Source organism: Aquarana catesbeiana, linkage group LG04 (assembly GCF_042186555.1).
Source record: "Aquarana catesbeiana isolate 2022-GZ linkage group LG04, ASM4218655v1, whole genome shotgun sequence".
In the NCBI taxonomy this organism is placed as follows: domain Eukaryota; kingdom Metazoa; phylum Chordata; class Amphibia; order Anura; family Ranidae; genus Aquarana; species Aquarana catesbeiana.
In genome coordinates this window covers 106,589,355-106,602,221 of record NC_133327.1, presented here as the reverse complement: position 1 = coordinate 106,602,221, position 12,867 = coordinate 106,589,355, and positions in this window count along the sequence as shown.

Genomic DNA, 12,867 nt, shown 5'->3' with positions numbered 1-12,867 from the left:
ACTTTCCAGGCCTCTTCAGCTCCCCTGTCCCTCCCGACAGCTCCCAGTGGCATGCGCGCGGCTCTCCTCTCCCCCTTGGACCGGCCACATCAGCCTTGAGCGATCCTGCTCTTTGGTATGCGCGCAGTGGTAAATATTTACAAAAATGTGAGGGGTGTACTCATTTTTGTGAGATACTGTATGTGTATTTGTAGGGCATGTTTTTTATTTTTGTTTTCTCTCATTCTTTCTGTTCTTTTTCTTTTCTTATTTTCCTTTCTGTTGCCGTGCAGTTCCCTTTGCACCTTTCGGTTCTTCCACCAGCATGAGTCTAACACCACATAACCAAGACCACCGCAATATCAGGTAAGGGCCACCTTTGGGTAAGTATGAAGATGCGGGAGAAAAGCGTGCGTTATGCCCTAACGAGCGCGCTTTCTTGTCTATTTCAGCTCTGGCCGCTCACACTCCCGCTCTAGGAGGTCCAGAGTCAGGATTTTTACAGGGCAGAGAGTGACTCTTCCAGTCCTGGCAGACCCCAGTACAAAGGGCGCAAATCCACGCTTAAGAGAGAGCGCACAGCTTCTCTTCTGAGGGCACAGTGCCCTAAGGGCAAATGTTGTTCATGTGGAGATGAACCTATGAACCTATGCCGGCGAAAGCTAGTTTGCAGCAACTGCTTAAGGCAGCTTGCCAAAGACCAGCAGTACGAGAGTCAGCAGGTGTCAATCTTACCCAAGAAAGTAGTCCTCGACTCCCTGGCAGAATTTTCCGGTCGTCTCGGACAACCTGGGACAGGGGCAGATGAACAGGTTAGGTTAGAGAGGTACCAGGCATTTCAGGGGTGAGTTCAGCCCAGCGGATTAGGTGGGCTAATTCCCCAGACCTAGTATTACAGCCAACCTTCCAGGCAGAGGGAGAAGATGCCGCCTCCTCGGCAGAGGATCCTGAAGGTTCAGGCTTTTAATTTACGATGGTGCCACCATTCATTAAAGCAGTTAAAGCTGCACTGGAATGAGAGGATCCGGAACCTCCTCTAAAAGAAGAAGAAAACGTATTATTCCAACCTAAACAAACAGGTTGATACCTTTCCTCTTATGACAGAAATAAGAGGCCTGTTTCAGGAGGAATGGAAGAAAGTAGAGAGAACATCGTTTTCAACCAATAGGTTGTAGAAATTGTATCCACTCATGGAGGAGGATGCAGCGCCTTTATCTAACCCATCAACGGTGGATGCAGCAGTTACTAGACTGGCCAAGAATGTGACACTCCCGATGGAAGATTCTTTTTCCTTTCATAATATCTTAGATAGACTCGAACTTAAAGTCCTACCTCGTGGCAGGTAGTACCTCGTGGCTTTAACATCAGTAGCAAGCGATATGCGAGTGTGGGAGCAGAACTTGAAGTATGCGATCAAAAATCAGTTGCCAAAAGAAAAAAAAATCATCAAGGCTCTTGATGAGATAAAACTCTCTGCAGACTTCGTGGGCGAGGCAACTATAGACATCATTTGATGGTCCTTCAGAGCCATGCTTAGCCACAGCCAAAAGACCGTTGTGGCTAAAGCCCTGAGCGGGCGGCTGACTCATCCTCAAAGCAGATATGCTGTAAACTGCCTTTTCATGGGAAGGCACTGTTTGGCCAAAAACTGGAGACTGCCATCTCCAGGGTTACAGGAGGAAAATCAAGTCTTCTGCCCCAAGATCGAAGGTCCAGACACCAGATGGGGCAACCATCCAGAGGGACGCCAAACAGGTACCGGGACTTCAGAGATTTTCACTCATCCAAGGACTCTAAAAGGGGTTGGAGGGGTACACAGTCAACCTTCATAAGATTGCAGAGAGCTAAGGCCCCTGTGGCTCCCTCAGGTACCCAGAAGCCCTTTTGATGCCAGGCCCACCAGGGGGGAGGCGGTTGGAGCCAGGCTGCCCAAATTTGCCCAGTTCTGGCAAAGACCACTGACAAGATTGGTGGGTTCAGTCCACAGTGGCGAAAGGCCATTATTGGCTGTACAAACGGCAGCCTCCAGAATGACCTCAAGAGGCTGAATCCATTTATCTGGATAGAGAGACTCAAGATGGATTCTCTCCATACCATAATCCAGGTTATTCAACCAGGAGACTGGATGATTTCAGTGGACTTGCAGTATGCCTACCGGCATGTCCCAATCCTTCAGTCATACCAGCAGTTCCTCAGATTTGCGTTGGGGGACAGGCATTACCAGAGCCAGCTGAAGCCTACCCAGAATATGGTCTACCTAGGGGCCCAATTCAATTCTCAGGTGGCCACAGTTTCTTTGCCTCTTCAGAAACTCCACAAAATTAGGGAGAAGTTCCAACAGGCATTGGCTGCGCCAGTGATGTCAGCTTCCCAGTGCATGAGTCTTCTCGGGACGATGGCTTCATGTATCCCGATGACTGGAAACTCAGAATTTTCCAGTATGGCTTCCTTATGCAGTGGAAGAGGGTTCGTCTAGCCCAGCCAATCAGGATCACCAGCCGGATGCACCGGAGTCTCTGGTGGTGGACACCACAGGAAACACTAGTACAGCTTCGTCCATTAGGTCCGCAGCCATAGATCATTGTTACAACAGATGCCAGCGCAGCAGGCTGGGGCACCACCTGTGAACACCACAAGATCCATGGAAGATAGGAATTTCCCACTCAGGGCATTGTTTTCAACATTCTGGAACTTCATGCAGCATTTATGGCATTGGCTATCTTGCTGCCTCACATACAGGGTCACCCAGTCCTGCTCCGTCTGGGCAACACGACAGCAGTGTCCTACATACAGCGAAAAGGCGGTACGCACAGCCAATCCTTTTTGAGAGAGGTGGAACCGATCATGACATTGGCACAACAATATCCCCAGATTTGAGGACCATATATCTTCCAGACCGTCAGAACTTGGAAGTGGATCATCTATCCAGACAATTCAAGGATCCCAAAGAATGGCCCCTTCACCCCAAAGTGTTCAAACAGATCATCCACGAGGGGGGTGTCCGCAACATCAACCAACTGCAAGGTGAGCCGGTTCCTCTCACGCTACCCACATCTATTAGGGGAGGGGACGGTCACCTTGACCCATCCTTGGGTTGCGCAACAATTTCTTTAAACTGGAAATTTCTGAAGAGATTGTTGGCAGAGAATCTGACAGTCATTGCAGTATTACCCTACTGGCCTCGCAGACCATGATTCTCTCTGGCAGTGGATCTCAGCATGTGCCCACCAATCACTCTGCCGGTGACTCCTTATCTCCTGTTGCAAGGAGATATCCTACATCCGCAACCATCACAACTGGCCTTATCAGCCTGGAGATTGAAAGGCAGGGGTTACAAGGGTTAGGATGTTCTCCAGAGGTTTTTAGAACTTTACAGAGTTCCAGAAAGGGGTCAACCAACTCTATCTACTCCAGATTATGGCATAGGCTCATGAGCTTTGCAGCCAGACGTCAGTTTGACCCTAGTGACCCAAAATGTATTTCAAATCCTGTCTTTCCTGCAATCCAGATTGGATTGGGGGCTCAGCCTAAGTTCACTTAAGGTGCAAATTTCAAGCATCTCGGCTTTTACCCAAAAGAAATGGGCAGCAAACCTGCTGGTGTAGTGCTTCATGAAAGCGGTACTTAGATTACTCCCTCCCAAGAGAAATAGGTTCCCTCAATTGGACCTGGCATTAGTCCTCAATTTTCTAGCACACCCTCCTTGTGCTCCTACAGACCGTTCACTATGGGACATCACCTTAAAAATGGCTTTCCTAATAGCCATAACTTCAGGGGGCAGGGTGTCGGAACTCCAAGCATTGGGGGCAGCCAAACCTTATACCATATTCTTCCCAGACCGGGTTGTGCTGAGACCATTGGATCACTTTGTCCTCAAAGTGGCTTCAATATTTTCTCTCTCCAGTGAACGGGTGCTTCCAGCCTTCCCAGCAGAATCAGATGCTGACCTGCATAAGTTGGACATTCCAAAAGTCCTCAAAGCCTATCTCCAGGCTACTTCTGCATTCAGCTGTTTTTACAGACTTTTCATCATACCTACCGGAAAATGTAAAAGGAAAGAGACTTCGGCCAGCACCATCTCGGCCTGGATAGTAAAAACTATTCACCGGGCATATAGAGCAGCCGGGAAGGATCCTCCGGAAGTGGTTAGAGCTCACTCAACCAGGGCGATGTCTTCTTCTTGGGCAGCAGGGGCAGGAGTGTCTCTGGAGACAGTCTGCAAAGTGGCTAGCTGGTCATCACATCATACATTCTTAAAACACTACAGGGTGGATCCAGCAGCTCTTATTGCAGTAGAGTTTGGGAGGAAAACTATCCAAGCTTCTTTGTCTATTGTCAAATAAAGACTAAGTTTACAACATTAAACTCTACCTCTCAAAAGTTCATTATTTATCATATGTATGCTGCCAAGTTGGCGTCAGAAAAATGGAAAACTGTATCAAATACCGTAATTTTCCTTTCCTGACGCCAATACATGGCAGCATACAAACCCTCCCTCTGATCTTTGTGCTTTATATGGGGAATGGGGGAGGTAGCTCTCAGTCAGACTTTAATAGAGCTAAACAGGTCCTGTGGATGGATATAGGGACAGAGCTATATCATATGTATGCTGCCATGTATTGGCATCAGGAAAGGAAAATTATGGTAAGTATTTGATACAATTTTCCATTTTTGCACAACGTACCAAACTGAGGGTTGAATGCAGGATTCAGTGTCCAAAACAAATATAACATTACAGGCCAGCCCCACCGTTCAAGGATCTGGCTATGGTTCCCAATTTGTACAGTGATGGTAACCGATCCAGAAACTACTAATGAGCCATGAAGGCAGTTAGATCTTAACAGAAGAGTACGATGGAAAACTGGTGAAAATAGAAGTGGTCCACCACCTAAAGACACTGACGAAAAGAACCCCCAAAAACTGGGCAGTTATATGTCACTACCTTCAGATAACTGGACACTGGCAAAATCTTTGCCGAGACTGCTTCCGCTATATCCATGCCCAGTTTTTTTTTTTCCCGCCTGTGTCTTTAGGTAATGGATCACTTCTATTTTTTTTTACCAGTTTTCCTTTAGATTGTAAACTCCATGAGCAGGGCCCTCCTATTTCTTCTGTATTGAACTGTACTGTTCCCCCTCTACATTGTAAAGCGCTGCCTAAACTGTTGGCGCTATATAAATCCTGTATAATAATATAGCTCATAGCCTAAGAATCAATTTCTATGTCCTGCACTGTATGATTAAGATAAAAATGTTTTGCCTTTAACCGGTTCAATACAGGGCATTTTCACCCCCTTCCTTCCCAGACCAATTTTTAGTTTTCAGCGCTGTCGCATTTTAAACGACAATTGCACGGTCGTGCGACGCTGTACCCAAACAAAATTGATGTCCTTTTTTTCCCCACAAATAGAGCTTTCTTTTGGTGGTATTTGATCACCTCTGTGGTTTTTATTTTTTGCGCTATAAACAAAAGAAGAGCGACAATTTTGAAAAAAAACACAATATTTTTTACCTTTTGCTATAATAAATATCCCAATTTAAAAAAAAAAAAAAAACACATTTTTTCCTCAGTTTCAGCCGATACGTATTCTTCTACATATTTTTGGTAAAAAAAAAATCTCAATAAGCGTATATTGATTGGTTTGCGCAAAAGTTATAGCGTCTACAAAATACGGGATAGATTTATGGCATTTTTAAAAAAAAAAATATTTATTTATTTTTTTTACTAGTAATAGCGGCGATCACGATTTTTTTTTCGTGACTGCGACATTATGGCGGACACATCGGACACTTTTGACACATTTTTGGGACCATTCACATTTATACAGCGATCAATGCTATAAAATTGCATTGATTACTGTGTAAATGTGACAGGCAGTGAAGGGGTTAACCACTAGGGGGACACAAGGGGTTAAATGTGGACGTACAAGGGGAGGAGAACTATCAGTGTTCCGCTGTACTGGGAAAATAGATCGCGCTCCTCTCACCTGATAGGACGTGGATCTGTGTGTTTACACACACAGATCCACGGTCCGGCCTGGTTAACGGGCAATCGCGGGTGCCCGGCGGACATCGCGGCCGCTGGGCACACCCACCGTGACCCGAGCAACGCAGTGGGCGCGCGCCCCCTAGACGGCTGGGAACCCGAGGCCGTCATATGACGTCCACCCAGGATGGGAGATCCCATCTGTGGACGTCATATGTACATACGCAGGTAGGGAAGAAACTTTAAACTTTCAGCCTCCAGCTATTAACTGATTAACAATTATTGTGGACATACCTCGTCTGTCCATGCTTCCTTTCCGTGAATTCAAGAGCCTATAACTTAGGGTCTATGAATACTTTGCCAGTGTCCTGTACTGTACTCCAAAATATAGAATTTACAGGTAAGTCCGAATTCCTCTTTTTGATGATCATCTTAGCGGATGGTCTAAGGTTTTCTTCTGAAGATAAAGGATTGGTTTCCCTCCACTTTGCTAGTTGATGCCCATTGCTCCTTCAGGTTCTCGTTTTCCCCTCTGGAAATGTCTGTCCTGGACTTGATCCTCCGTCTCATTCCCTTGTGGCTGGCCATCTCCATATTTGGTTGACTCTTACCCATTAAGCCTTTGTTTAGACGTTTATTCCTTCTCCTCCTTACTACTGTCCTGTGTCCCTCAATGGACAATAAAGAAATTAAGAAAATAAGATTTTTGTACTTACTGTAAAATCTTTTTCTTGAAGTTCATTGAGGAACAAAGGTTCTTCCCTTCTGTGCTATTAGGCCATATGTACTGTTTGCTCACAAAACTAAGGCATAACAGTTTGAGGTAGTATTATATGGGGGCTTTTTTTTGCCAGTGTTCAACCCTCCTATAGGCAGCAGTGTAACCTTTATCCCCAAGAATTACTGTCTTGTGTCCTTTAAAGGGTTCTCTAAAAAAATATTTTTTTAAATCTCTGTAAAATGTATTTTCTTTCACTTGCTGTCTGACCTGCACTGTTGAATAGTACGGATAATGACTGTCTGTGATAAGAGCTGATGGACAAATTAGCCTGTCTGCCATTCGGAAGACACATTCTAAACTGAATATGACAAAAATTAGCAATATTTAAAAATAAAAATCTTTATTGAAATAGTTTCTTTAGATTTTCATAGATGTAACATTGGTAGCATTTTATTTTACCTATGTGGTAGCAGCAATACTGACACAAACTTATTTAGGTCTACAAGAAGGTGTGGGAGTGTCAGAGGTTATGAAAGAACAGTTTTTATTTCTGTCTGCCAGAATTCCTTTTTTCCTTTTTCCCAAAGTGGACAGGAAGTGAGAAGTGATCTTTTCCCAATGGCATCACAAAGAACAGTAAAAAGTTCACAAAATCCTTCTCCTCCCAGCTTTAACTGTTTTTGAATATCATGCTGTAGACTAGCAACACTAAAGCAAACATTGGACTGGGACTAATGGGTCCAATGTAATGTAGCATATTCACCACCACGTGATCTTTACCCCCTGCAGTTTAACGAGCCATTGATTTGTTATTGCGCCATGTTAATCATGCTTATTAGCAGAGCAAAGAGCAGTAATAATGTCGACATGCAGAAACCAATCATCTTTTAGTTTACTTGAACCTGATCTATCCCTTGTTAGATTGAGATGCATACAGTTTTTGCTTTTTTTTTAGGATTTCTTGTGTCATTGGATGACATTTCTCTCCATAACGAATAATTAGCAAATGCAGCAATTAAATTAATTCCATAGGTGTCCAGACACAATTAAGGCACTATGGTAAAATTGGGGTTTATTTACTAAAGGCAAATCCACTTTGCACTAAAAGTGCACTTAGAAGTGCAGTCGCTGTAGATCTGAGAGGGACATGCAAGGAAAATAAAAAATAGCATTTTTGCTTGCACATGATTGGGTGACAGAATCAGCAGAGATTCCCCTAATTTCAGATCTTCCCCTCAGATTTAAAGCGACTGCACTTCCAAGTGCACAATGGATTTGCCTTTGGTAAATCAACCCCAATGTGTTGTAGAATGAGATCTCCCTGTGTTGCTATAGAGAAGGGGTCCAAGGTAAAAATCTTTTTGGATTAAAAATAAAGGCAAATCTAGCTAGGCAGTGTTAATGCACTGCTTCTTAGGCCAGCCATACATGGATTGAAATTCAACCGGTTAAACAGGGACATGTATGGGCAGGGAGGTTGTACAGAAGTCAATCTACTGATTGACTTCTGTTCCAACTGCCCTTTGGATTTTCAGTGCTTTAGGCTATGGCCTGCAACGCTGATCAGTGTATTCTGATGGTGGGGAAGCCTCCCCATTGTCAGAATACAATAGCTCAGTGGGGAGGATTCCCATATCCACATTAAATGTGTGGATGGGGGAATCGAGTCAAGTGTTTTTCGTTCAATAGTTGAATGAAAACAAACGGACTAATCTATGGGCTGCCTAAGACTAAATCCCAGTGGGCCAAATTTCAGGAGACAAGGGCCGGTTCAAAAACCGGCCGACATTTGGCCCATATGTAAGTCAGTCTGTCCAACAGAAGGACTTGGTTGTCTCTTGGCTGAGTTTTTTTTTGGCCAGTCTCTCACTCTGGGGACTCCTACCTTGGCATAAATATCCTTGTGGGCTCTTGGGCTGGGCTCCCTTCCCCAATACACTGCCCGCCCCTTTAGATAGGCAAATTAGTGTTGTGTGGGCCCCTGGGCATCCATCCTCCGGTGTGGGCCTCTCCCTTACTGGCATGCTGACGTCTTTTATGCATGTATTGGTACACTAGAATTTTTCCTGATGAAGCACTATTTGCAAAGCACGTTGAGAATTCACATCCGGATAAGAATTGTTAAAGATTCATCTTAAACTCTCCATTTCTGGAAGGCTTTAATCTGTTTAATCCTAAATGAGAAGGGTGCAGATCAGCTGGGAGTAAGAATGGCCAAAAAGTTAGAGGGGTTTTTAAACTAGGGGATGGGGGGCCAGAGGTAGAGATAGTCAGCATGGAACATATTCCAGAGGGTAGTATTGGGAGCATTAGTGGTAGGTTGACTAAAGCACATGAACCCAAGATAAGTATAGTAACAAGTCCGAGTTGCAATCTCGGAACACCCAATAGGAGGATAATATGCAACCGGTCTAAACTACGTGGCCTGTTCACCAATGCCAGGAGCCTGGCGGACAAAATGGGTGAACTAGAGATACTGTTGTACGAGGAGGATTTGGATTTTGTGGGAATTTCAGAGACCTGGTTCAACAGCTCTCGTGATCGGCTGGCAACCATTCAAGGGTATACACTTTATTGCAGGGATAGAGAAGGTAAAAAAGCTAAGGAGAAAATAATACTGGGAGTATGCTATAGGCCCCCTAACCTGAGGGAGGAGGGGGATACGGATCTCCTATCACAATTTGGATTAGCAGCAAGGATGGGAAGTGTTATCATAATGGGGAATTTTAATTATCCAGACATAGACTGGGCGGAGGGAACCATGCATTCATCTAAGGATCGCCAGTTCCTAAATGTCTTGCAGGACAATTTCATGGTTCAGATGGTAGATGCACCAACTAGAAATAAAGCGTTACTGGATCTACTAATTACCAACAATACAGACCTAATCACGGATGTGGAAATACGGGGCAATTTAGGAAACAGCGATCACAGGTCAATTGGCTTCAGTATAAATCACACAAATAGGAAACATAAAGGGAATACAAAGACACTGAATTTCAAAAGAGCCAACTTCCCTAAACTACGAACCTTGCTAGAAGGCATGAATGGGGATAAAATCTTAGGAACAAAGAACGCGGAGGAAAGATGGGTTTGCTTTAAGAGCATATTAAATAATTGCATTAGCCAATGCATCCCATTGGGTATTACATTTAAAAGAGTGAACAAAAGTCCTGGATGGCTTAACTCCAATGTAAAAATGCATATAAAAGCAAAGGAGAAGGCCTTCAAAAAATAAAAGGTTGAGGGATCATCATCAGCATTCAGACTTTATAAAGAATGCAACAAGAAATGTAAGGGTGCAATTAGGGTGGCTAAGATAGAACACGAAAGGCACATAGCGGAGGCGAGCAAAAAAAGTACTAGTTACTTACCGGTAACTGTCTTTCTGGGAAATCTTCCAGGACGGCACACCTGAGAGATGAGAGGCTCCTCCCGACAGGAAACACAATCAATCAACAGCTGTTTTAAGTCCACACCCTTCCCCTTGATCCTCAGTTTGTAGAGAAGTCACTCCTGAACCTGTTTCACAAGGGAAATCATTCCTCATAGGTACTCACCTTCTAGTGTTCTAAAATTTTCCCTCCTCCAACGGGTGGGAAGTAGGCCTGCCGTCCTGGAAGATTTCCCAGAAAGACAGTTACCGGTAAGTAACTAGTACTTTTCTCAAGTCATCTTCCAGGACGGCACACCTGAGAGGATAATCAAGTAGCTCAGGCCTACCTTTAGGGTGGGACCACTGCAAGACCCTCTTGGCGAACCTCGGTTCTGCAGTGAGCTTTACCTTCACTCCATATGCTTGATGAAGGTATCTTAGCTGGATCATGCGGCTGATCTGCCGGTCTACTCCACTGGTGTCCCTGCCTTCTCTGCTTCGGATGCAGGATCTAGGTGGAGTGGGCTCTTAAAGATGGAATCAGAAAACATGTTAAACTTGTAGGTTATCAATGTTGCCTGTCACACATCTAACAACAATGGCCTATTCTGCCTATAGGTGCTGCTTAGAACCACTAAAAAGATTAATCGGAGAGCTGTGTTGTAAGACAAGGACACTACATTGATCAATAAGGGAGCCTGTCTTAACACAACTCTGTCCAGGGAAATAAAAGTGCCAAAAGGGGGGCCCCTGACAGACAACCTTTTTTGTTCATTTTTATCTTTACGTCAGCAAAGACTGAAAGGAAACCTACTTAAGGGAAATAGATTAACAAAAACTTAACCCCCGGGTTTAAGGCATGCCCAATCTATAGTTTTACTTATGCCTGAGAGCCTACTCAGGAGATTAACATCTATAGCAGGAGGAGAACACTCATACTGCTACATCTAGTTTTGCTAGAAGGGCAAAATGAAGGCCATGCACCGAGCTGTAACCTATCACCATTAATAATTTGTTCAGTGGTATACCTGGCCAGTAAGAAACTCTTTGTTCTACCAGGTCACCCCCTTTGCTATATTCACCCCTACTAATGTACCACAACCTGGTATGTAGGGAGAGGCTGGCAACCTACTATTGTGATAACCACAGTGTCTCTGCTATAAGAGGGAGCTGTGGCTGGTGGTTTTTAGCAGTAGCTTCTGGGCTGTTTTGTTATGCAGACCCCAGGCCCTGCACTGCACTGCACCACTCACTAAATATAGGTGGAAGGGGAAAAAAATGCCTTACCTACCTCTTTCCCATCTGAGGTGGTTTAGGCACATTCGCTCCTCTGCACCACTTGTCCACCATACAGCATCATTGATGTAAGAGGGAGCTGTGGCTGGTGTTCTTAGCAAAAGCTTCTGGGCTATTTGAATCCAGACCCCAGGGCAGATGATCTCAAATGCCCAGAAACCATCTGGCTGGGATTGGGGATTTTTGACTCACCGTTGTCGTCTTCCCCCTTTTGCCACAGCCACCGGGCTTGCTTTTCCATCCTTATGGTCCACACGCAAGGAGGATAGCCACCAAAGTGCCCCCCCCCTCCAACTGCTGTCCCTTTAGGGAGCTGCAAGGTTAGGCTGTGTCCTGCACTGTACCAGTCAGTATATACACATGGGGGGGGGGGCAATGCCATACGTTCCTCATTCCCATCTGAGGTGGTTTAGGCAGACAATTACCATAGTGAATTGGTGCCTCCTCGAAAGGAGGATGTGGGCGCCTGCTCCTGCTAACTCTCAGCCTTCCCTTCTGGGTAAGAACGCGGGTCGTTCAGGCGGTGCCCTCCCCAGCAGCCCACGCGAGCTACCAGGGGCCCAGAAGTCAGGGGATACGATCCCCCTGGAAAGAACCGACGGCCAGCACCCCCGTCTGAACGGACGCCCGGACAGGTAAGGGGGGAGACAGGATAAGGGCCCCTGAAGTTCTGGGTACACCACTGTACCCAGGGGCCTTCAGCTATCAGGGGGGCTTTCCCAGTTTTTGCTGCCCCCCCTGAAGAAAGGATAGGGGAACCCCCCGGGAAGGATAAATATATCCTGCCAGACCCAGAGGCTTCCCAGGCATTTGGTCCGGCTCCCAGGGGGAGACCACCAGCCCCAGGCTTTGGTCATTTGGAAAAAAACAAACAGTTTCGCTGTGTAGGGAGAAACACAATCAAAAACTGAGGATCAAGGGGAAGGGTGTGGACTTAAAACAGCTGTTGATTGATTGTGTTTCCTGTCGGGAGGAGCCTCTCATCTCTCAGGTGTGCCGTCCTGGAAGATGACTTGAGAAAAGTATGTATGTAAACAGTAAAAAAGAGAGGACAGACCATATTGGCCCCATAAAGAATGAGGAAGGACATCTGGTTAGAAAGGATGGGAAGATGGCGAAGGTATTGAATTTATTCTTCTCCTCAGTCTTCACGAGGGAATCGGGGGGCTTCAGTAACCAAAACTGCAGTGTTTATCCTCATATCACATCACAGGAAGCACCTCCATGGTTAACAGAGGACAGAATTAAAATTAGACTTGGGAAACTTAACATTAATAAATCACCAGGACCAGATGGCTTACATCTGAGGGTACTGAGGGAACTCAGTCAAATAATTGCCAGACAATTGTTCCTAATTTCTACTGAGAGTCTACTCCATCCTCTGCCCGAAGCCTCTCTGTGCCAGGCTCTGTCCCCTGCGAGCGTCGCGATGCACGGGGGCGGAGCCTGGCGGCAAATTAAAAAAAAATTTTAAAAACATAACACATACAGTACTGTAATCTTACAGAAT